Source organism: Castor canadensis, chromosome 4 (genome assembly GCF_047511655.1).
Source record: "Castor canadensis chromosome 4, mCasCan1.hap1v2, whole genome shotgun sequence".
Classification (NCBI taxonomy): domain Eukaryota; kingdom Metazoa; phylum Chordata; class Mammalia; order Rodentia; family Castoridae; genus Castor; species Castor canadensis.
The window spans coordinates 90,446,324-90,471,939 of NC_133389.1; the positions used below are offsets into that span (position 1 = coordinate 90,446,324).

Below are 25,616 nucleotides of genomic sequence, written 5' to 3' on the forward strand. Positions count from 1 at the left end.
TTTTTTTCTCTGAAATGAATGTCAGTTCCTTTTTTGCCCCTTTGCTTTGCTTTGAGTTACCTTGCAGTTTATTTAAGAAATGTGAGAGGAAAGAGATAGTTGATTTCTGAAGCTTCTGATGACCATTCCTTTCTAAATCTTAGTGTTCTGTCATGTCAGGTGTACTAATAGGGGAAAATACAGAGGAGCCCTAGAATGTCCTGAATAGTAGGAAAGCTCTAATCTTTTCTCAGACCTTTCTTGGTTTGTAGCACACATTTGGGAGATAAGGAGTGTGTTAGCTTCCTCTCAGTGCTGTAACAAATGAATACACTCAGCAGCTTAAAACAAATGTATTATCTTACAGCCCTGGAGGTCAGAAGTATGAAATGGCTTTATAGTAGGCTGAGTAATGCCCTTCAAACATATCAGAGTCTCACTGGACCAGGCAAGTGTCAGCAGGGCAAGGTTTCTTCCTGGAGGCTCCAGGGAAAAATCTATTTGCTTCCCTTTTCCAGTTTCTAGAGGCTGCTCAAATTCCCTAGCTCTTCAAGCCCCTCATTCCTGACACTTGTTAAACATTTACTCTTCTGTCTCCCTCTTCCACATTTAATGGACATTCCTGAATGATTCAGGATAATTATCAGCTACCTTAACCCTACTCGCAACTAGTTCCTCTGTCTGGTCAGATGACATGGTAATGTTTTGGGATTAGAACAGGGACATATCTAGGAGGCCATTATTTTGTCTGTCACAAAGGGCAATTATTTAAAAGTAGTACATAAGGCGGTAAGATAGTTGTTTCTCTCCAGGAAACCTTGCTTGTCTGTTCATGCTGTCTTTCCTCCTCCAATGTCAGAGCCATCCAGATTCTCATGTTTAAGCCTCTGGATTGGGTTTTACTTCTCTTGACACATGGACAACCCCATGATGTATTCAGAGGTTAAAAAAAGTTGCTTTCCAGAGATAATGATCATTTGCTTCTCCTCAGCTCAGAAGAGATTTTAAGAGACAGTAGTCAATCCTGAGCTTGCAAAGCCCTGTCTTCTTTGGAGGCTTGTGCACGGTTGCTACTGAGATCAGACTCCAGGCTGCAGTGGTGATATTTGTGTTTGGTACCATGTTGCCAGTTCCTGCCAGCCACCTCCCCAGCCTTAGGAGGTTGGTGCTTACTGGCTTTGCAAAATGACTTTCCACAGCTCAGAGGCTTTAAGGAGAGGAATTAGCTTTTATTCTACTGCCTCGTTGGCTTGTGTATCGGAAATCAATAAAGGCCCATGAATCTTAGCTGGCCAGTGGACAGCCCTCATGTGAAGGAGAATAGACCTATGATATATTTCTAACAGGTTTCACGTTTGTCACACTGTCCTAAACTTATCAGCGTTGTTGCTGTCTAGTGATTCCTTCCTAGGGAAGGAACACAGCAAGATGCACTCTGTGCAAGACCTTTCTAATTCTTGGTTAAATGGAGATCAATATTTTCTAAACTTCAGGTACAGTTTTTTTTTTTTTTAAAACAAATGGGAATATGTTACCGCCTAGTTACTATTAGTTACTTAATATATGTATATTCAGATTTATCCCAAATCAAATGGTTTATTTTAATGTGGCCCCACTTAATTAATATACACTGATTTAGGGATTTGATGGGCTTGAGCATGTTCTTCACGGCTGGAGTAAAAAGGGCTTGTATACCACAGTATGAATATACCACCCTCAGAAATAAACTAGACCATGCTGGCTGTTCAGGGGGATTGGTGGCCAAGGGAAATGATGAAATGATGAAATGATGATTGTAAGCCAGGCTTCTGTTAGCTTCACAGAGAAGAGGTGACTAGTTAGCTATCTGGGAACTTTAAGAAGGATATTTGAAAATCAGGGATGGGATGGGATGGGCCTTTATTCACAACATGCAAAAGGGAGTAAATATTACTCTAACTTTTATGAATTTTTTTTTTTTTTTTTTTGCTGTCTTGTGGGTCAAACCCAGGGCTTTGTGCATGCTAGGCAAGTGCTCCACTTCTGAGGTAAGCCTTTGCCTCCAACTTGGACTTTATCTTACTAAAACAAAATGCTAAAAAGAGCTTAGATTGCTTCCATATGGAATGTCTAAGGAAACAGGTTGAAATGGGGGCCTGCACAAAGCTTATGCCAGTCATGAAACTCAATTCCCAAGGAAAGCAAAAATTTAAAGAATACAATCCTACCCTGTATCTAGCCTTTCCTGGCTGGGCTTTAAAAAGATGTTTTTAAATTTTTATACAATATTCTTTGTTTTAGTAAAAACCTTATTTTTAGCATCTAGGGAAAATTAAAAAAATTAACAGAATCAATCAGGAAAGACCTCACTAGTGTGGTCAGCAGCTGTTTTTCTAGAAGCATTGAGAGCAGAGTTGGCTGGGGTTCTCTGTTCCATCAGCAGGAAGGAAGCTATGTGCATGGAAAGACAGACTTGTCCTGCAACCTTGAGTCCCTAGCAGTCTGTGTCTCTCTTGTTTCTATTTTTGGGTGAGGGAAGCAGGGGGTTATATAGGAATTGGATGTTTGTATAGCAGTGCAAAATGATGACTTGATTTCTGAGCCATCATTGTCCAGCTTTGCGAAAATGTTAAATCACAGCTGTCTGGAAATTTGGAGCATCCTCAGCTTCCTTACAAAATCAAGGATCTAGGGACTGGAGGCATGGCTGAAGTGGTAGGTCCTTAGTTCAAACTCCGGTACCAACAAAAAATTAAAAAAAAAAAAGAAGGGTCTAGTTTCACCTAGAAAATTGTGGGAGAGGGTGGTTTTTTCCCATGCTTCCACTCTGTTCCCCTCTTCTCCATCATCTTCTACTTCTTGAGACATACTCCTTTTTAAATTCAATTCCACTGTGTCAGTGATTCTCTCCCAGAGAGAAGGAATATATCAATAAGACCTTGAGACTTGCAGTCTTCTGAGTGATAACAGAAAATGAACCTGCTTGGATGCTGAGCTCTACTGAATATAGAATTCTGATTTGCTGATGCTGCTGATGCATGTATGAAAATGTTTGGCCCATCTTCTCCTTGACATTGAGATATACTTTCTTCTAGGGAAGAGCCCTGTGTGGATGGATCTTTTGGATAGTGTTTGCATTTTATTTGCAAGGGAGCCTGTGCTACCAACTTGGGTAAAATCATCGTTTTGCATACACCTTCACCTCATTTTCCTAGAGCAAAGAAAGGCAGCTAAAGGACAGGCTGGTAACAATTTGGATGATTGGGCTGAATTTGCGGGTTGATAAATAGATGCCCAGGTAGTAGAGTGCCAATTTGTCTAAGAGGATTTTGGGCTGGTTTTGGAAATATTAAATGCATCCAGGTGAGTGAGATTTAGAAGTCACCCCTCCTTTTACATCTTGCATTTTAAGATGGAGAGGGCTGGGAACTCTTAAGCTACACTTGGGCCTGCAACCTACTTCTGGTCAACATACCTCCATGATTGAGTCACTTTATGAAGTCCAAGAATGGAGGGAAGGAGTGAGTTGTGTGATCTTAGAATCGTCTCGAATTAGAGCTGAGGAAACCTGGGGAGACATTTGATCCACTTTTTTTTTTTTTTTTTAAATAAGGCAAGGCACAAAAGGTCAAAGAATTTGCTTCAAGTCACACAATCAGTTGGTGCTTATGCTAAGAGTTGCCTTTTCAAGAGTAGCTATCATCAAGATCCTTGATTTATGTGTTAAAAAGAAAAACTATTTCTCACACTACTTCTGATACTGGATGTGTGGGGCTGGTATAGTTTGAGTATGGTTTGTACCCTCCAAAACTCATGTTGAAATTTAGTTTCCATTGTAACAATGTTGGAAGGTGATGGGACTTTTAAGAGGTTATAAGGCCATGGGGCACTGTCCTTACAAATGGATTAATGCAAGACAGGATTAATTCTCCTGGGAGTGAGTTCTCCTTCTCAAGGGACTAGATTAGTTACTGTGACAGCTGGTTGTTATAAATTGAGAATCCCCTTGTGTTTTGCCTCTTCTGCATGTACCACGTGCCCTTCACTTTTTTTTCCCCATGTTACAACTCAGCACCAGGCCCTCACTCCGTGTGGCCCCTGGATCTTGGACACCTAGCCTGTAGGACTGTGAGTGAATCTTGTACTTCCAGCCTCCAGAATTGTGAGCTAAATAAACTTTGTTTTATAAATTATCCACTCTCTGGTATTCTGTTATAGCAACCAAAAATGAGCTAAGACACTAAAGAATTCTCCAACTGCCCAGATACCCACTGGGTATCCTTCAATTCAATCCTGGTTCTGACTACCTGGAGTTAATGCACACTCTACAAGTAAGGCCTCAGTTTCACAAGACTGTCCCCATTCAAACAATAATCACAAGTCTCCCATTGTCATCTGTGCTTCATCTGGTCAGTCATAAATTGAGGGTTCCTGCAGCCCCTCGTCATATTTGATAATTTGCTATAATGGTGCATAAAACTCAGGGTACCATTTACTTACATTTATGTTTATTGTGAAAGGTATTATAAAGGCTAGAAATATATACCCAGATGAAGAGGTACACATGATGAGGTGTGGAAGGGTATCTGTCCCTGTGGAGTTGGGGTGTGTCACCCTCCTAGCACAGGGATGTGTTTGCCAACTCAGAAATTTTCTGAATTCTTCTGGAGGGTTTTTATGAAGGCTTCATTTTGTAAGCATGCTTGATTAAATCATTGGCCATTGGTGATGAGGTGATTAAGTCGATCTCCAACCTCTTTTCCTGCTAGGAGGTTGGGATGGGACTGAAAGTTCCAACATTTTAATCATGCCTTCCTTTTTCTGGCCACCAGCCCCCATCCCAAAGAAACTGTCTAGGAGCCTTAGCCAGGGGTCAACATTAACACACAAAAGGCACTCTTATCACTCTGGAAACTGCCAGAGTCTTAGAAGTCCATTGTGCCAGAAGTGGGGATTAAGACCAAATATTTTAATAGTTACTCTTATCATTTAGGAAATTACTAGGAATTTAGGGCCAGGAAGGGGCTTAGGGATGGGGTGGATGAATGAATGAATGAATGAATGAATGAATAAATAAATCTTATAACCTACCAACCAACCAACATTTTGACAATCATTGTATTGATGTAAGCAAGCAAATACCCTTGATTTTAACTTGTTATTGATGTGTACTTTTCTGCATGTATATTACATCAGAAGTATACAGCTCCATGAAATTTCCAGAGTGCCAGAGGCACCCTCACCTAGGCAAACTGAACGTTGCCAGCGCTTCAGAAGCCCCCCACACCCCCACTTTCCTGACGTTTAACATTATAGATTCATTTTGTCTTTTTTTATTTTTTAAACACAAAAGAACATATAGTGTGAACTATTTCGTGTTTGGCTTCTTTTGCTTAATGCAATGTTTGTGAAATTCATCCATATTGCATATAGTCATGAATCATTCTCTTTATCACATAGGATTCTAATATTTGCATATACCATAATTTGTTGTCCCATTGTAATGTAGATAGGCTTTTGGGTAATTTCCAGTTTGGGTCCATTATGAATAGTACTCCTGGAAACATTCTAGAATATAATGAACATCAGTACACACATAGTTGAGAGGTGAACACAGGTACGTTTTACAACTAAGTGTGTACTTAGTGGAATTTCAGGCGTATAGAGGGCACACATGTGACATACACTTTGTGACATACTGACAGTTTTCCTAAGTGATTGTGCTGACTTACACTTTCACCAGCAGCATATAAATCTTCACATGGTTGCTGTTTCTCTTTGTCTTAGCCATTCTGGTAGTGTGTAGTGGTTTTCTGTTGTGATTTTAATGCCTCCCTTTATGTTTGCTTCTGAAGACTTGGTTATATGTTTTGTGCTGATAATGGACTGTCTAATCTCCACTGTTTTGAGAAGGTAACCTTTCAAAAAGGCTGATGTGTCCCAGGTTCTATCTGTCAGCAAGGGAGAAGTTGGTGAAGCTGGTGTCTTGTACTGAATCATCTTCAGCATTTGCCATGTGTTTGGTTTGTGGCGATGAGATCAGCAGAAATAAGGAACAAGCCCTAAATGAAGGGCAGCTTAACTTGAGATAGCTGAATTTATAAATATTGAACCTGAACATTTATAGTTTTACACAAGGCTGTCAGAGGTGAAAGATGAGTAAGTCTTGAGGCTTGTTTGCATCATGGTCCTGTGAGACCAAACTGGCTTTTCAGGTTCTGAATGGGAAATTCCCATGTTGAAATCCAGTACAATTGCAGGTTAGAGGACTTGTAAGGAAGGAAGGTGACTGAGCTTAGATCCACTGGAAAATCAAAAGCACAATTGGAGGATTTCTTTTTTAACATGAAGTCTAGGTCTTTCTGTTGGTTGAGGCAGTTTCATGACCTAAAGAACTTTCTGTGATGATCCTGAAGGAAAATGGAAACTTGACTAGGAAATAAGTGTGGCAAGGAAAGCAAGCTAAAGAGACCCAGGTCTCCTTATGTAAGGGGAAATGTGATTCATCGTCCTGCTATTTTTTTGAGCCTGTTCACACCCAACAGAGGAAGGTGATGAATGAAGACAGATTTGGCATTGCTTTTGCCACTTCTGTGCAGTGAGGGGCGATCCTTATGGTTTCTCAGGTGCTCAGTGAATAGGGGGTGGGAATGGAAAAGTTGTGACCACTGCTCAGCTTGTCATTGGAGGGCCACATAAATAGTTTGGATCACAAGTCTGTACATGGGAGGAGTCTTGCTTAGCATAGGGGACTTTTTGCCAGAAAATAAAGCTGTGTGCTTGGCTGAATACCCATCTTCAGTAGGATAATGGGATGCTGTGTCCTGGGACCCCAGGGGTTTGTTTCTCATTATCTGCCTCTGTGGGTTGTGTAAGGAAGTTTTTGAATGCCTTATATGAAAGGTCCTGGGAGTTTGGTAGCACTCTTGAGCCCCCTGTCAATCATATCCTGCCTGATGTTAGGTAGATGTTAGCTGAGGCAATACGTGTGTTTTTGAATGAGACTTTCAGACTTTTATGATTTGTTCTTGTTACAGATGTGGGCGTCCACATGGAGCAGAAGGGAATGAGTGTGCTATATTGAGTATATGTGTGTATAGGTGTGCAGCAAGTGTTTTGTAACTGAAAGAAAGGAAAGAAATCTACGTACTCTACAAATGTCTGGAGTATGCCCAACGTGTTTTCCGTGTGTATTATCTCATCCAATTTCCTTTGAGTGTCCATTTCATGTAGTGAAACTGAGGCTGGCTGGACTTAATTTTCTAGACAATTACTAGAAATTACTTGAAAAATAAACCAAAAGCCACACCGGAGGAAGTGTGTTATGCAGACACTGCCTCAGCCAGCTATAAAACATTGCTCTCAGAACATTCATTACTGTCCTTCATCGAGGGGCCGAATATGATCAAAGTGCTTTATGTGCATATGTGAAAATCTCACAGTGAAACACATTACTTTGTACAATTAATATATGCTAAAAAAATCAGTTTTGGCAGGGGTGGGGGAGAGAAGGGATCAGGGAAAGGTTACTGGGCACAAAGTTTCATTTGAATAGAGGAATAAGTTCTGGTGTTCTGTTTAGCTGGGCAAGGTGACTGTAGTTAACAACATTGTATATTTCAAAATAGCTAAAAGATTTTAAATGGTCTCGCCACAAAGAATTGATAGCTATTTGAGGTGATGACGATGCCAGTGACCCTGATTTGGTCATTCAGCAGTGTGTACTTGTGTTGAAGCATCACATTCCATACCATAAATATATGCAATTATTTTTCAATTAAAAATAAATCTAAAAGGAAAAAATGTTCTTCATTTAAGAAATTAAGCTGAGCTGGGAGTTTCCTAAAACCCCAGGATTGAAACCAAGTTTGGTTACTTGGCGGGTTTCATTTTAGAAGGCAAGCCTTGGGGCTCACCATCTAATCTGGATTTCTGACTTGTGTAGAATCAGGCTGGGCTCTTATCTGTCCTCCTGCTGAGGGAAGGATGCCTTTCCATCCTCCCAACTGAGTTACCTGAGGGCTGAAGACCGGTCATTGTAGCCTGCATGCTGAGCATGGTGCTAGAAATGTTTTTGTTGACTGAACTGGAAAAAAAAAAAAAATGGAGAGTTGAAGAAAAGAAAATGGATCATAACTTTAAACTATGTTTTTCAACATTATTCTTTGCCTAAAGAATTTGATATCATCACCAAAAATTGTTGAGATTCCTTCATATCTGGTGCAAGGGATAGGCAATAAGCATACAGGATGGATGAGATGATCAGTAACTCACTGTTCCTTCTTGGCATCCAGGAGGGGCACAATGTCTTGGTCCTACATTTCCACTTTTTCCTTCTCAAGAACGTCTATCGCAGCCAGAGCAGTGACCCATGTCTGTAACTCTAGCTACCTGTGAGGTGGAGAGCAGGAAGATTGTGGTTCCAAGCCAGCCCAAACCAAAAAACGTTCACAAGACCCCAACCCATGAAAGCTGGCATAAATGTGAGACCCTAACTTGAAAAATAACTAAAGCAATGAGGGCTGGGGGTGTGGCTGAAGCAGTGAAACACTTGCCTAGCAATTGCAAAGCCCTGAGTTCAAAGCCCAAGGGGGATTAAAAAATAAATAAAAGCATATCATAAGGTACAGGTGAGTAACAAAGTTGTGGTGTTACAGATTATAGATAAGGGGGATGAAGCCACATTAATTTAAAGGGAATGATTTATAAAATTGAGAAATACTGGGTTTAAATAGCTCCCAACATATCATGATGGATCTCACACCTTTATGCATCTTAGACTTTGGCTTTTGCTATGGTACAGAACAGATGCTGACCCAACCTTCTTGGTAACCACACTGTCAAAAATTAGATTATCCATTTGTCTTACCAATTCCTGGTTGCCACGTGACCACGGCAATCTTAACACTTGTGGTTTCAATAGTAAGGTACATTGGTGATCACAAATCTGCAGGTCCATTGAGTGGTTCTTCTGGTCTTAGCTGGGCTTTCTCACGTATTTGAAGGGTCGGCTGCCTGAGTCTGGTCTGGGATGGCCTCAGATGGGCTTCCTTCCCAGAGGCTGCCACCCTCTGGCTGACTTAGCACAGGTAATTTACGGGGCTCCAAGAGGGTAAGTAGAAGCATGCACTGCCTTTTGAGCCCAGGGTGGGACCTGGCTCTTGTGACTTGTGCAGCATCTTATCAGGCAAGGAAAGGACTGAGATTCTTCTGGATGAGAAGAAGCTGCTGTAGTCTCATTGTGAGGGGTGTGCAGACAGGAAGATTTTTAATTGGGACCATCCATGCAATCAATCTGCCACATCTATTCTTCCCACACTCCTTCATGTAGTTCCTTAAGTGATCTCTGGTTCTTTCCTCCCATTATTTGTTACTTAAAAGTTCCTTAAAAACTAATGTACCATTTACTCTGAGGTAAGCCACCAAGATAAGTAAGGCACCAGACCCAACCTTGTAGATGTTTATAGGCAAAAGACGGGGGTAGGTGGACATCTAGGCAGGCAATAATGGGAGAATCTGAGTCAGTTCCAGAAGGCCTCTGTGTAAAGTAGACTGTGAACCCAAAGGAAGGAGTAGACCAAGTATACATGGGTGGAGCAGCTCAACAGGGGATTTGCTCAGTCACCAGGAGCAGGGAGCAGGAAATGGCTGAGAGAGAGGGTGCAGGGCCTGGGGCAAAAGGATTTAGGACTAGGGCTGGAATGCTTCATTTACTGTGGGGGCAGGACAGTCTCCTGGGAGGGCAAAGGGGAAGTTGTTAACAGATCAGTTTATCTTTCCCATGTCAGGGGAACCACTCACTTTAAGGAACAAACAGGGTGCCTATTACATGGTGAAGCCTTTTCCTCATCAGAATAAGGAAGCTGTGAGAATGGCAAGAACATAGCTCTGTGAATTCTATCCTGAGGCTTCTGAGGCAACACAGCAATGTCTTGAGGCTGCCATCCGCTATTTTAAAATTTTGAAGAAGGCACAAGCACATCTGTCAGACGACGCTTAAGCACTAGAGAGTCGTTTGGACTTCACTTCCTAGTAAGTGGAGCTTTCATTAGTTATTGCTTTGGGCCTAAGGGTACCATGAAAACACAACTGGAGCACTAACAGAGTGGGGATACTTGAGTGTGGGAGCTTCTGGTGAAGTTGTTGAGTAGTGGTCAGAGCTGTGTCTTACCTCTAATCAGTGGTGTGACCTTGGGCAAATGAATCACTTTCTTGACCACAATTCCCTTCCTCCCTTCTTCCCTCCCTCCCTCACCTTATTCTGAGGAATAAACAGTCCATATGAGTGATAGGCTTTCAATAGAGCCTGGCACAATGTACAGTCTAATAGAGGATATCTCCTTCTGTTATCAAATTAGCAGTACTTCAGTACCTGGACTAGGACATTATCTTCACGCGAAGGCAACAAAAGCACTGCACAGGAAACCCATTGGGGAAGGAGGGCTGCAAAGTCATTTGTGAATCTCTGAATGGCAAACAGGACTCTAGATTCTATGAATTACTCCACAGATACTCTTTGTATGAAATTACCCACAGAAATAGTCTAGTATAGCTTTATGCTTCTCAAGAACCCTAGTTCTTCCCCAGCCTCTCATCTCAGGAAACTTAATGTCCAGACATGGCTCAGATTTCAAAGTGATGTACTCAGGCACATTTATTCATATTCTGTTCTTTTCTGTTTACCCCCCTTCCCTACCTGCTGAAGTGACCTGTCTATACCATACATGGCTCAGAAAAAAGGAGCACAACATGGTGTCTCTACTTTGTTTTCTGCACTCATGGGAAGGAGCGGGATGGGAGATCATGGGATAGAAGGGGGCTGTGGGTCCTCACAGGGTGATAAGTCCTCGCCACACACTGGGAAGGCATTGGGCTACAATTATGAGCTGACTTGTGATGGCTTAGGCAGTTCATTGCACCCCATTTTTAGTTGGTCTCCTCCTTGTCCTTTGAAGGGCCTTAGATTACACTGGGTGAGATTTTCTGCTTGCCTTACTTAGTATGCTTGTCTCTGTGTGCTACTGTGTGCATTTCTTTGGGGAGTAGGTATCTGCTGGCTTCCCTCTCCACCCCTCCCTCTCCTCCAATCCAGTCTGTGTGCTCCCCTTTTGTCCTGGGAACCTTCTCTTTTCTTCTCCACAGTTGTCACTCTGGTTGTTTTGTCTCTGAATTGTTGCTGGAAGTTGGCTGTGGCCTCCTTGCTCATTCTGACCATACTCTTTTTGGGTTCTGCCAAATCTCTCTTACATTTGTTTTTCCCCTAGGCACTGTGCTGCTGGCAGTCCAGTGAGCCCTTTCTAAGTTAATTTTCTCCATTTGCTTTTTAATTAGTTTTCCTCTCCAGCTTCTCCATCCTACCCTGTCTTGCAGTCCTTCTGTGGATAACCACCTGATGAGTCCCACAGTTTTTGGCATGATTTTAAGAAAGTGTGGGTCACAGCATTGCCAGTCATAGTGATTGTTTCCAAGATTGTGACTATGTCCTGAAGTTTTCAGTTTTATTTGCCATCTTGCTCTTTAATAAGGTACATATCCTGTTTATAGGCATTTCATGATGTGCAGTAAGTTTGCAGAGGCAGGGAGGGAATGCATTGTTGGAAAAGATTATTTTTAAAAATCAAGTGCTCTGTCACCCCGTGTCTTTAAGATTTCTGAATACATTGAGCTGGCTTCCTTTAATAGATGACATTCAGGTACAGTCCATATGAAACCCTGGAATTGGGGTTTTGCAAGGGGAAGAGTGTTCATAACTTTTATCGATTTGTGTAGGAGTCTGTGACCCCCAAATATTAGGGTCACCTGCTTGAGATACTTAGCCTAAACAGATTTGAAATTATAACAGATTTGAGATGATAAACTGTACTCCAACAGAAAAGGATGGAGACCATAGGAGCACACAGACATATGTTTCTAATGAGGATAGAGCCCTTATTTATTTGGAGGAGGGCAAATCCAGGTTTCCACAACTGTGACTTCTGAAAAAGTGATAGTGGCAATAAAGGAGCTTGAGGTTTGTTTTTGAGAGTTTCCATTCAGTACTACTTATTACCCCCTAGGGTTGACTGCTGTTCAATTACTAGTCAATGAATGGAATTATAGAAAAAAGGTCATTGCCTTAGGAATTTCCAGTCTAAAGACAAAACATCAGGTTGTGTCTTCTGGGGAAAGTTTAGGATCCTGCCTGGTGCTCCTTCCTATCCTAGGATGGGCTATAAATTGGCAGCATTGTCAACCCCTGGAAACTTGTTAGAACTGCAGGCTCCCTATGCCCACTGACTTCTAATCTGCAGAACACCCAGATCCCCTGGTGATTGACAGGCACATCAGTGTACAAGGAAGGAAGTCCTAGGTTTAATCTATTTCATGGACAACAACGGTGGCCTACTCTCTTAGAGGCATTGTATCTTGGGCATGGCCCCTCTGTGTTTCAGATCAAGTTTTGATCTCCTACCATTATAGTGATAAATTTTTATACAGTGATTTAGATACATGTGTTGTATTGGCATGTAATTTGTTTTTGTACATTTCTGTATCTGTTCATGTTCACATGCAAATGTGTAGATTGGAATAACCTTATCAAATGATATCACCACTGAAGGTGCTGGACATTCAAGCAGTAAGATGCTGGCTCTGCCTTTAAGAAGTCTGGTCTAGGGAGATAAACATGGAAAGGGGGAATTTTATCTCAAGGGGCTTTATCTTATGACAGCAGAAGAACCAGACCAGAGAGTGGGTAGGTCTTTGTTCTACTGCTTGAATATCACTGACATCAGTAAGTGGATAGACAACAACCCACAGTTTTAGGGCTTTACTAGACTTCTGACCACCTGAATCTGTTTCAGATTACAGCTGGATAGCATTTTTGTGTTTTCAGGCAAGTAGCTTTAATAGTCATTTAGTTATCTAATGCCTGTGAGTGTTGATTGTGGAGTGGTGGTTCCACTGCGTTGCCCCTTAGGACATTGTAAGGATCTCTGCTTCCCAGTGAGTGGAATATTTCCTGCTGTGACTTTCTGTCTTTGTGACCTCACATGGAAGGCATGTTATCTTTAAATTTAATGTTTTTCCTCCCAAGTTACCTAGTTTGAGGAAGGACACCAATCCCTGTAGCGGAATTAACTCCATTTGAAGATTTAGGAAATGAATTTCTGGCTTTTGGGGTGCAAGATTCTTAAGTCTTGCAGAAGAAAAAAGCAATAATCTTATACATACTTTTTCTATACGTATTTTCTCACAAAAATTATGTGAGAAACCAGAGTATTAGCAATCAGCCCATTTATTACTTAAAAAAAAAAAACCAAACTAGAAGTGTTCTATATTTTGACTTGTTTTCCCATACTCCTTTACTTTGGAGTCAAACTTGGGATCAAATTCTGTAATCACTTAGCTGGGTGAGCTTTGGAAGTACAGTTAGTTCATTTTCTGACCTTCATGTATAGAATAAGGAAAAAAAAATTCAAAATGATGAGATGTGGGTTGAGCATCCTTAATCCAAAATTCAAAATGCTTCAAAATTCAAAACTTTGAGTTTTTGACATGATACCACAAGTAGAAAAATCCCACACCTGACATCATGTGATAGTTTGCAATCAAAAGTCAGGCACACTGAAAATATTGCATAAGACTACTTTCACACTCTCTGTAGGGTGTATATGAAGCATAAATGAATTTCATGTTCTGGCTTGTGTCCTATCCCTAGACTATCTCATTATGCAAGCAGATATTTGAAAAGCTGCACAAATCCACCTGTGAAATAGTTGGTCTGGAGCATTTCAGATTAAGGCTGTGCAGTCCCTGGAGAATACAGAGGACTGGGTCATTTATTTGATGTTGAGCTCCTCACATACAGCTGGAGAACCATGTGTTATCACTGCATGGAAATAAAACAAAAAGAACAGTCATGACCTGATTTCCTGAGGCTTCAAGTCCTTTACTAAAGGATTGTACTGACATGCCAGCAGGTTATGTGATTCACAAGCAGCCTGTGTGTGTTCCATGGCAAATTGGAGAGCTAGGCTGGAGTATCCCACTCACAGAAGAGGGGTCAGTGTTACCAGACAGTCTCATTTGTTGGGGGACGGGGGAGACAGAAACACAGGTACTTATTTAAAATACCTATGTTTTTCAAATGTTGATAACTGACTTTAAAAAAATTCTTGATCTCTGCTTTCTAGACAAGCATTAAATAATTAGGCTATCTCCTTATGAACAAGCGTAGCTTTGGTGTCCTCCCTCTCTGGCTGATCAGTGGTAGTATAAAGCCTGGTCTTGATCCTTCAACCTGTCTTCCCTCACACCAGCAGGAGGAGGACCTTGGCTCTGTATCCCAGAGCCTAGCCTCTCTGCTTATGAACTGAGGGTTGCAGCAGTGAGGAATTTGACCCCAGATGGCTGCTTGTCTGTAAAATAAAATGGTGTGGAATGTTCACACAGCACTGAGCTTGGGGAATTGTTATTTTACTACTTCCTTCTAATCACTGCTTCAACTTGAAGCCAAAAATACACCTGAGAGAATAAGTTTTAGAAGCTAGCTATTCCTGGCAACCAGGACTTGCATTTATATTCTGCAGGGTTTAGCATTTACGAGCACATGAATACTAAGCTACAAATTACATCTAAAACAAACAAATAAAAAATAGTGCCTCGCCTAAAGTATATGGCACCAGCCTCGTTATTAGTATGGCTTTTTTATAGGCTGTATTCTGTGAAACCTGAACTCCTTATAGCAAATAGCTGCCCAACTTTGATTTGTGTCCTGTGCATCCTAGAGGTGAACTTGGCAGGCAAAGTAACCTTAAGAAGAAAAGGCCTTTGGTTTACTCTAGCTATGATTTGTTTGAGCATCTTGAATGGCTTCAGATAATTCTGGATCATGGAGGGTTAGAGTCCTTCTGTCTTCACTGCCACTAGCTTTGGAACTGCTGGTGCTAATGGAGTTATTTTGCCAATGGCTGTGGCGTACAACAGGTGGGAATGAGCCACATATCCTTTTCCTAGAGTAGGGCCCAGTTGAAGAACTTTTCTCTTTCATGGCAGGAATGCGATGAAACACAGCCTGATTTAAAGACTTGAAATGAGGAAGAATTTGATGTAGGAAATACCATGTTCAGAATGGTGACTTCCAAGCGGGAACGCATCAGCACAAAATGGGAAGGATTTATACAGAGTGAGCAATCCTGTTAAAAGGAGAAAGACTGGGATGTTCTTAGTTGTTTTTAGGTGTAGTTATCAGAAGGTCACACCTCTTGTGGGGGTCAGTCACAGCAATCCCACCTGTTCTAACATGAAGTGTGTTGAGGAGGATATTTAAGGAACCAGGTGAAGTGGAAGGTAAGCAGGGCATTTCTTTGCAGCGAGGGATCATTCATAGGAAAGTTGAGAAGGGTTCTTAGCATTGTAGGTATATTAACACTTGGAATCAGCTTTAGACAAATTGCAGAATAAGAAAAGCCCCATTAGAATCATTGTTTTTACTTTTGGTGCCCAAGTTGCTTAAAGTCCGCTAGAAAGACTGCACAAGTTATCTTTCCCTAGATGTATATCTGGCAGTTCTCAACCTTACTTAACTGTAGCACCTGTGCCACATACAGATTTCCAGTCTGTCAGCTCTATCTCTTTTGCCTGTTCTGTGAGGATGGATCTGGGCCCCTTAAATATTTTTTCTTTGCAGTTGGAACAATGTAAAGCTTTGTCAGGAGACGGTGCTAGAGAGATACTGCAATATGAAAGAATTTTGCTTCTTGGTTCCAGTGTGGTTCTAGGATGGGAAGGTTCTAATAGAAGTGTGTCGTCTCGTGTCCCTCCATTATGGTGTGTGGTGGCGAGAAGCTTCTCCTGGCTCCTTCTTGGGCAATCTTATAGCATAGTGCCCCCGGCTACATGCCTCCCCATAAACTGATGTTCTGGCACACCACAGTAACTTCTCAGCTATCCAGTGATTTGTAGTTGTGCTGTCTAAACTAAGTCAGGGCGTCCACTCAGGGGTGGGTGGGTCTTCCCTGCATGTTCTCAGTCCTCGGAATACTGGATGTTCCTTATAGCTGGTCTTCCCATATGCTTTGAGCACCTTGTGTTACTCTCACTAGCCAGTTATCTTGTTAGTACAATCCAGTGTTGTAATTAGTAATCATTTTTATTGAGCTTTCCTTGTTAAATTACTGTGTGCTTTCCATCTCTTCATTGTACCCTGACTGATAAAACACCCCTTTAAGAAAGTAATGTCAGGAGAAACTATAGATGACTCTAAAATAGGGAGAAAAGATGACTTAGTATCTAGTATACCTTTCTGATTACCTGCCTTTCATCTCCTGTGAGCTCTAACAATTTGGCAAGTAATAGAAAAATGATAGCAATGAAAATGAGTCTTGTTTATAGAAATGCAAATGAACTCCCATGTTCAGTGGAGATACTATTGATCCCTGCTAAGAAACCAGTTTTGTATCTGCTAACAAATGTTTTTTGCACTCCTGATTACTCACATATGTATGTGTTCTTTGTATTCAATTTCTGTTATGACATCTTTCTTATTCCATCAGTAATTAATGAACTAAATAAAATCTTTAATTTGTATTGGTTTCATATTTGTGAAAGAGTCATGGTGTATCTTTTAAAATAGATATTCTATAATGGTACTTATAAGAAACCACTGTGTGTCAAACAATACCACAGAAAATGGCAATAGAAAAATGACTCAAATGCATTTTAGTACTTTAAAATGGGCAGAAATGGAGAAATGAAGTCATTTTCTTAGGAACAAAAATGTTTGAATTACGAATTTAAGATAGGAGGTAAGATTCATAACATGCCCACAGAATGGGAGAAAATATTAATGACATATCTAATAAAGGACTTATTTAGAACATGTAAATAACTCTTACGATCAATAACAAAAGACAACCCCATAAAATGTACAAAAAGTCTATATAGACATCCTCCACAAAGAAATATAAATAGCAAATAAATACATGAGATAATATTCATCATTAGTAGGAAAATACACATCAAAACCACAATAAGAGGCCGGGTGCCAGTGGCTCACTCCTATAATCCTAGTTACTCAGGAGGCAGAGATCAGGAAGGTTGCAGTTTGAAGCCAGCCCCGAGCAAATAGTTCATGAGACCGTGTCTTGAAAAACCCTCCATGAAAAAGGGCTGGTGGAGTGGCTGAAGGTGTAGGGCCTGAGTTCAAACCCCAGTACTGCAAAAAAACCAAAAAAGAAAAACCAAAACCAAAAACAAAACCCACAATAAGATACCACTTTACACCAGCTAGGATGGCTATCATCTAAGACAGTAACAAATCGTCGGCAAAGATGTTGGAACCTTTGCAGACTGATGGTGGAAATGGAAATGGTGCAACACTGCAGAAAACGCTCTCTCAGTTCCTCAAAATATTAAACAGAGTTACCATATGACACAACAATTCCACCCTAAGTATATACCTAAAAGAAATAAAAACTTACATACACACAGAAAGTTATATGTGAATGTTTATACCAACTTTATTCATAATAGCTATCAATTGATGACATTGATCCACAAAATGTGACATCTGTAACCTGAAACATTAATTGGCTGCAACAAAATGAAGTTCTATACACGTTACAACATGGATGAGCCAGAAAACACACAAGTGAAAGAAGCACATACTACATGATTCTGTGTATATGAAATGCCCAGAATAGGCTTATCTACAGAGACAAAATGATTAGTGACCACCTAGGACTGGGAGTGGAAAATAGGGGATTAGGAAATGGATGGTAGGTAAAAGGCATGGCTTGTTTTGGGATAATATGTTCTAAAATTGATTGTTGTAATGGTTATACAACCCTGAATATGCTAAAAGCCATTGCGTTGCCCACTGTATGGGTGAATGATACACGAATTATATCTCAATAAAGCTGCTTTGTGTTTTGTTTTTTTAGTTGCAACATAGTCAAATAATCATCAAATAAACTGTGTTCCTCCAAAGTCAGAAGATCTGCCAGGCTTTCTTGATGCCCTCTCCTTCAGAGGATTTTCCTTTTCACTTTGGAATACCATTTCTTTTTTTTTTTTTTTAGTTTAGAGCCGAGTTTAATCATCTAAGTAGTAGCCTGAGAGTAATCATGTTTATTTTATTTATCATTACATCATACATTTAGGGAAGAATGAGCATGGATTTATTTCTTCTTTCCTAACCAATTGACCAATCCTAAGTTTAGGATGACTAAATTAGACTGCAGACATCTTTCCTCTGGAACTGGATTTTTTTTTTTTAATTTTTATTTTATTCAGATGTGCATACATTGTTTGAGTCATTTCTCCCCCTGGAATACCATTTCTTAAAAAGATTATTGCGAAGTAAAATGAATAGTGCCATGATGTTTTGATGGGTGTTCCCTTTCTCCACCCTCTGAAGCTAAGATCTTTTCACAGCTACACTAGACCCCCTTCCCCCCACTCCAAGACCTTGTGGATGCCGTGGAGACATCTAAGTTGTGTAGTTCTTCACCCGTTGGAGGCACATGAGGTCAAATAACTGGGTTTATAGTTATAGCTGAATGTACAAATGATGTGACCAGGGCAGGGCCAAGTGGCTGAACAGTGACCTGCTGTGCCAGGTTTCCCATCTCCTAATGGCCAGACACATGAGAAAGAAGGAAGTTCTCCAGCAGACAAGATAACTGTCCTGTCAGCAACACATGCTTTAACACCTTCAGGCAGCTGCCTTCACCCTTCCTCATAGACAAGTGCCTCCCATTTTCCTGTCTTGTTAGGGACACGCCATTTCCTTAACTGCCTAAAATGGAAGCCTAGTGGCCATCTGAGCCTCCTTCACCTCCTTCACTCCCTGAAGTCAGCCATTGTCATTGGCCTCTCGATTTGACCTCTTCCAGGTTTCCAGTTCCTGGTCTCTGTGACTACCACTGCCCCATTCAGGGCTTCCTTGGACTCATTCCTCACCCATATTTGCCTGAGGCACCCCACTGAGCTTCTACCTTCCATCCAGCCATGTCCCCTCAAATCCATCCTCATGCAACACCCGAGACAAGATATAGTGGTTCCTCCACTTTTCGTTGTCACTTTTGCTGCTGCTGAACGTTGAGCACAGGACCTTATAAATGCTAAACGTCCACTCTCTGCCTTTGAGTTCACCACTGGCCCCAGTTTCTCTACTTCTCAAATGTCTTTAAATGTGGTGTACGTTATTTGTGCTGGAGGTTCTCATTGAACAGGGAAGGATTTTCAGAATCATCTGGGGACCTTTTTCAAGATATTTTGGTGTGGTTCCCCTCCTCCGACCCACAAGCAGAAGGGTAGGGGAATGATAAAGTAATACTTTTTAAAGGACACTTCATTTAGAAACAATTACTTTACAGAAAATTGTAAAAATAGTACAGAGAGTTCACAGGACATCTATAACAGTGTTATTTTATACAGTAGTCCACCAAATCCATGAGGGATATGTTCCAAGACCTCAAGTGGATGCCCGAAACCACAGATGGTACCGAATACAAAATATACTGTTCTTCCCAATACATATGTACCTATGATAGTTTACTTTGTAAATTAGGTACACAAGAGAGGCAAAAGTAGAAAAATTCTACTATTACTACTATATAGCCACTAAGTGAGTAATGGATGGGTAGCATATACAACATGGATACAGTGGACAAAGAGATGATTCATGTCCAGAGCAGGAATTTCATCCCGTTTCTCAGAATGACACACAAGTTAAATAACTTAATCTATTTCTACAAATTTACATTTAATATTTCCAGAATAAGCATAACTGAAACTGTGGAAAGGGAAATGGAGGACAAGCAGAAACTGTTGTGTGTTCTAATACAATATCAAACCAGGAAATTTAACATTGATAACTGAAGGGGACTACAGACCCAGGAAATGATTTGCAGTGCCTGTTTGTCTTAGGAGCTGGGACTCTAGCACTTCCTGTTACAGGACCTGCTGAATTGTCTCTTAATTTCTTGGGGACACTTCTTTTTTTTTTTTTTTTTTGATACCAGCTTCAGCATGAATTTTATTTCTATACTCATTTCACAGAAATAAGTACTTGCATAGGTGCAAGTTTTTTTTTTTCCTTTTTCTTTTATTATTCATATGTGCATACAAGGCTTGGGTCATTTCTCCCCCCTGCCCCCACCCCCTCCCGTACCACCCACTCCGCCCCCTCCCTCTTCCCCCCCCTCAATACCCAGCAGAAACTATTTTGCCCTTATTTCTAACTTTGTTGTAGAGAGAGTATAAGCAATAATAGGAAGGAACAAGGGTTTTTGCTGGTTGAGATAAGGATAGCTATACAGGGAGTTGACTCACATTGATTTCCTGTGCATGGGTGTTACCTTCTAGGTAATTCTTTTTGATCTAACCTTTTCTCTAGTACCTGTTCTTGGGGACACATTTTAATTTAGGATTGGCATGATTCTGTGACTGGTGGTGGTCATGGTGTATGTTGTACATTAAGGTTGTGAGTTTTGATAGAAACCACTTGTTTATTCTTGTAAAGTGGATTATACCCCAGAGAGCTTGCCAAGAATGTATTTGAGCAGTGTAATTCTATCTGGTGACCTTAGGTCATAACTTTCTTATGTAAAAAGTCAGAACTGCCACAACAGGTTTTATGGTGGAAGAATAGCACAGACGTTTATTCTTCTTGAACCTAAGATTCAGTTAGCTTAAAGTTATGTTAGTGTGAGTTGTTTCCCAGGCATGTGTATATCCGGCTTTACCTTCTGTGGATTGTGATACATAGGGATGAAGGGCTGGTTTTTGGTCATGTTTTGGTCACAATCCTAAAAGACAGAATCTTCTTGGGAATGAATGACTGCACAGTGAATCAGACAGCGTGGTTTTGCTTTGCAAGCTGGATTTTACTAAGGGTCGTAATGAATTCAGTGGAACAGGTTTAAGAGTTTTAGGTGCTGACTCAGGAAATTGTTTGAAGTAGCAGTCAAGACCAACTCTGGAAATGAAGCTTGGTCATCTTCCTCATCAAAACTGATGGACATAGAAAAAGTCCTTGGATCAGCTGTGGTGACATTTTTCTGACAGCTGCCTGTGTTTTCTGTGTTTTGCACAGATGGGCTTACATCTTTAGACACAAGGAACTGAAGAGCAGAAAGCAAACCACAATCTGCTTCAGAATGAAATGAGGTCAGCGAAGGCTGACTTTATGGTTTTAGATCAGGCAGTGGATAGGTTCTGCCATTTGACTCGCAGAGGCCTCTGGGGCTCCTCAGAACAGTCAGACTTCTTCAGTAACCCAGCTCTCATCAAGGGTCAGGCACTAGACTAGGCACTAATTCCTTTTGTGAATTAGATGTAGACATTTTATAGAAGAGGAGCTTGGGTCTCCGTCTCGAATTTTCCAAAGCAGGCATGGAGTTTATTTCAGACCAGTAATGCTCAAGCCTTTCTGCCACTCTGGCTTGCTTCTCAATCCATGCAAAACACTGTCACTTCAGCCCTAGGGGCGTGCAGAGGCCAGCCTCTTTCACAGCTGAGAGGCTGCATCCTTTACCAATCCACAGAAGGTAAAGCCCTCTACTGAGGGGTGTCTCTCAGTAGAGAGTTCACATCACATGTGGTCCAGGGAGAGAAAGAAGCAGCAGCTGAAAGTTGCTCATCTGACTCATTGCATGTGTTTCTCATGCTCCAGGTTCCTTGAAGTGGTGAAGCAAGTTCCAGGGAGGTGTCAAGACTAGGTTCTTCAGAGAAGTTCTTAGACACGCAGTGTCTCTCTCTTTTTTTTTTTTTCAAAGACACCACCACCAGGTGTCTTTCTAGACTAAGGAGGCTACAAGGAGTTTTCTCAACAAATATTAAGTACTCATTTCACAGAAGGGTCTCTTCCTTCAAGGAACCTGAATTTTAACAGGGAACAAACTGTAAAGCTCAAAGTCAGGAATTACAAGCTTATCGCAGTTGTGGGGATGTGGGTTCCTTCAGCTAGGTTATCTAGCTGTCTCTCTTTGCCTGGGACATGAGGGTTTCCCAGGACAGGCCTCCACTGTGAACCCTGGATCAACTGTGACTTCAACAGTTTCTGTGTCCCCAGGCAAGTCACTGTAGATTTTCTGAATTTTGGGGCCTGCATCTCTCTCACTAAAAGACATTTTTTTTTTCCTTTTGCATCAGAGTCTCGCTACATAGTCTAGGCTGGCACTAGACGACTTTTGTGTTACCAATTCCCTTCCATTTTCTTAGGGTTAGCATTTGGGACTGACCGGTTCAAGCTTGTAATGGGTAGAGCTTAGCTTATATTGAGAGCTAGAAGTTAGTGTTCTTCCCGTGCTTTGAAAATGATGATCCGACGTTGTTATTTGACTAAGAACAATAACAACAGTTCAGAAAGTGGAGAATAGTTGAGCTTCTAGGATACAGTGGCAGACACCATTAAGGAGGTAGACTGAGCAGATGAGAAAGATCGTAAACTTCTTTGAACTCAAGGTCTTGTATTTGCTTACATTTGAAGGCTGTACAGCTTCACCACCAAGTGCTCCATCAAAGTGATTATTGATATCAGAAGGCTGCAGAAATGTTTTGTTTGGTTCATGCAGAATAAATTTTTAAAAATTCTAAAGTATTACCGACATTTAACAATACAAAGATTGGATCAAAACTCTGAGTTTCTGACGAAAAAAAGATCAGAAGGCCTGGCTACCCAAGGATGTCTTCCCTCAAATTGTCCTATAATTGGAACTGAGAAGTGTTTTCCCTGTGTAGATGGGGCACATTGTCCCTGGATTAGGCAGTCCTCCTCTTTCCTCTGCTCCCCTCCACCCTCAGACCCTTCCGTCCTCTCACTCACTCCGTGTCTTATAAAATGGACATCTTCACCTGCTAGTTTCTCTTGGTGTGCTCAAAATTACATTGACTTCCTGGCCCTTCCCAGATGAACATATTGATAATCATGGGGAGGGAGGAGGGCTAGCATTTGTATTCCCAAAGTGATTGTGGTACACAGTGAGGGATGAGAGACTAGTACTTGAGCTTGATCCTGGGGCCAGTTATGATGCAGAGCGGAGGAATTGAAGACATAGTTTATCTGATCCAGTTGATGGGGGCTGTCACGACAGAGGTTGTTAATGAACTTAGGAAAAATCAGGGCCCTTTTCAAAAGCAAGTATCCATATGGCATATTCATGGCACATTTTGCCAAGGTATTAATAAACCCCCAGATCCTGCTGCACTGCTCTAGGCATTTAAATCATTATAGTAATGACCATGGCTTTTTTGCATGGGGTGATTGTAAAAGTATTTTTAATGGACTTGTAAATCTAGTGGTCATAAGAAACAAGTGACATAGATTTACTTTATTTGAAGCAAGGGATAAAAGGGGGCACAGTTAAAAATTACCTTTGGTGGTTTTCTGTTTTGTCTAATGACTTCATTCATCTGTAATTCTCTCACCGTAAATCAGTTTCTAGCATCTGCCTATCTTCTTCTCCCCTTCTTACCACAGTTACCTTCTATGCTATGAATGTTGCCACCCTAAATGACTAAAATATTCAAGTAATTGGCAAATAAAGACCTGTTCTCATTTGAAAGTGGAAGGGGGTGAGACTCCATCTATTTCTGCTACAGGAGAAAAAAAAGGGTTTTTGAGATGCAAAGTGAGTGGTTCAAAGCCATTCCTCTTGTCCTGGAACTCAGTATGATGGTCCCATGATTCAGTTTAGAGCTGTTCTTCTAGACTCCATGAGTGCAGGGAAAGCTTGCAGCAGGTGGTCAGGACTTTAGGAACTTCCTTTTAATCATCTTTCATGCCAGGATGTTTGGCCTGGGACTTGGACGTGGAGGAATGATGTGTGGAGACCCACCTCAGGCCACAGGGTCTCCATGGAGCTTCTGGAGCTTCTCTCTAGCCAGTCCTTGGGACACACCTATGGAACCCCGATCCAGCTGTGTCCGGCTGCTTTGTCGGAAAGTGGGGCAAGTGGGTGTGTCTAAGGGCTGAGACTGTCTCTTCTTGAACCTTCAGTGTTCTTGATACCTGGCACCATTGGGAACACCTAGCAAGCCCTTTCCTTTCATACTTGTCTCACTGTCACAACTCTCTAGTTGTGCCCTTTTATCTAGGTTTCATGCTAAGAAAATCTCTACTGACATTTTGATAGAACTGCAAGAGAAAAATAGCAAGACTGATAGTGTCTCCTTAAACTTGTCATATGTTAGGAAATGTCTTTTCCTTGGGATAATCTGAGGTTTGAATGTGTGTGTGTTTGTGTACACTCTTTCTCTGTTCCTGGCTCCTGGGCTCTGTTGGCAGAATTGCTTTGTTCACTGCCTAACTTTTGTGTGTGCTTCCCTGTATCTTTGAAATCAAGCACCCACACTCCATTCTGGATTTTAGCACTAAGATACCTCCTAGCAGAGAAGCTCCCCTGATTTTGCTGGGAAAGGGAGAATTATTTGTAGGATACTAGGGAAGTTTTCCACTTTAATCCCCAACCCAGAATGACAAAAGCACAACTGTGCTTTTTTGAAACATTTCTGTGTGATTCTCCTGTACCCACTTAGCTCCTCATTTGAAACAGGAGGAGCTTACAGGAAAGCTCCTGGCTTACAGGAAAGCAACTTAACATTTATTAAGTGATCATTAATTACGTGCCAGGTTAGGTGATTTCAGCCTTTCATAATTTTTGGACTTGTTCATAGGTTCATTCATCTTGTGAGTTTGCAGGCCTGGGTGTGAAACTGTCTGATGATGCTGGCACATTGTTAAGCACTGAATAAGAACCAGGGGTTGGTCTCTAATGGTTCTGCCATCTGGTAGCAATGTGGCCTTGAATATAGTTCTTTGTGTCTCAGTTTTCCCTGTTCTAAATGGGAACAGTTACAGCACCTACCTCAGGCAAGCATTCTGTGAGAGGACATGTGTCAAAGTGATACCTGTTAGCTTGTATTAATTGCAGTGATTACTCAGACAATTATGGACTTCGTATAGCAGGTAGTTCGGTGGGCACGTGGGTCCCGAGGAGAGGCAATATAATCAGCAAGTGACTGTGTGTCATTTGGCCCTCTCCGTGCTTTCCTCCATTTTACCATAGCCTTCCTCCCTCTGCACCTTGCCCTCATAATGCTTTATCTGTCATTGTTAATTAGCAGTTCGGCCATATGTATTTTCTGGAATCATTCACATGTCTGTGTTGCAGTCTACATTATGAGTGACATGAGGTCTCTGCCTTGCTGCCCCAGATGGTCCTGAAGTGCACGAGGCTGTTTGCCCTGATGTCAAATGGCCCTTCACTATTGTCTTTTCTGGACTTTCTCCCTCAGTATTAGTAGTTACTTTTTGGAACTCTCACCCTTAATAGGGAGCCCCTTATTCTTCTAACATTCTGAATCTGAACAGAACCAAAGTTTCTTGGAAGAACCAAATAACCAGACTTTTTAAACCAATGCCCTGATTCATGCAAACACCTTAGTAAATAGTCTCAGAATTCTTTGAGAACACACTGTTTAGCTCTCTTACCTACCCTTTGTCTCTCTGTTCTGTTTTTAAGGACCCTGTGGTGACATTGAGCCCACCAGGATACTGGAGGATCATCTTATTTTAAGGTCAGCTGATTAGCAGCCTTAATTTCAGCTGATACCAAATTCTCTTTTGCCATGTGTTTTGGTTTGTTTTCTGTTGCTATGACAGAACACCT

At 41.3% G+C, this 25,616-nt stretch overlaps 1 protein-coding gene across 7 annotated transcripts in view; it reads left to right on the forward strand.

Annotated features, from left to right (window-relative positions):
- Mgat5 (alpha-1,6-mannosylglycoprotein 6-beta-N-acetylglucosaminyltransferase) overlaps positions 1-25,616 on the forward strand; it is a 331,452-nt gene that overhangs the window by 75,973 nt on the left and 229,863 nt on the right. The window contains exon 1 of one of the 7 annotated variants that reach the window (XM_074070614.1): positions 25,487-25,524. The exons of the other annotated variants lie outside the window; for them this stretch is intronic. The gene's annotated coding sequence lies outside the window, so the exon portion shown is untranslated. Of the gene's footprint in view, positions 1-25,486; positions 25,525-25,616 lie in introns of those variants that run through there. 7 annotated transcript variants of the gene reach the window in all.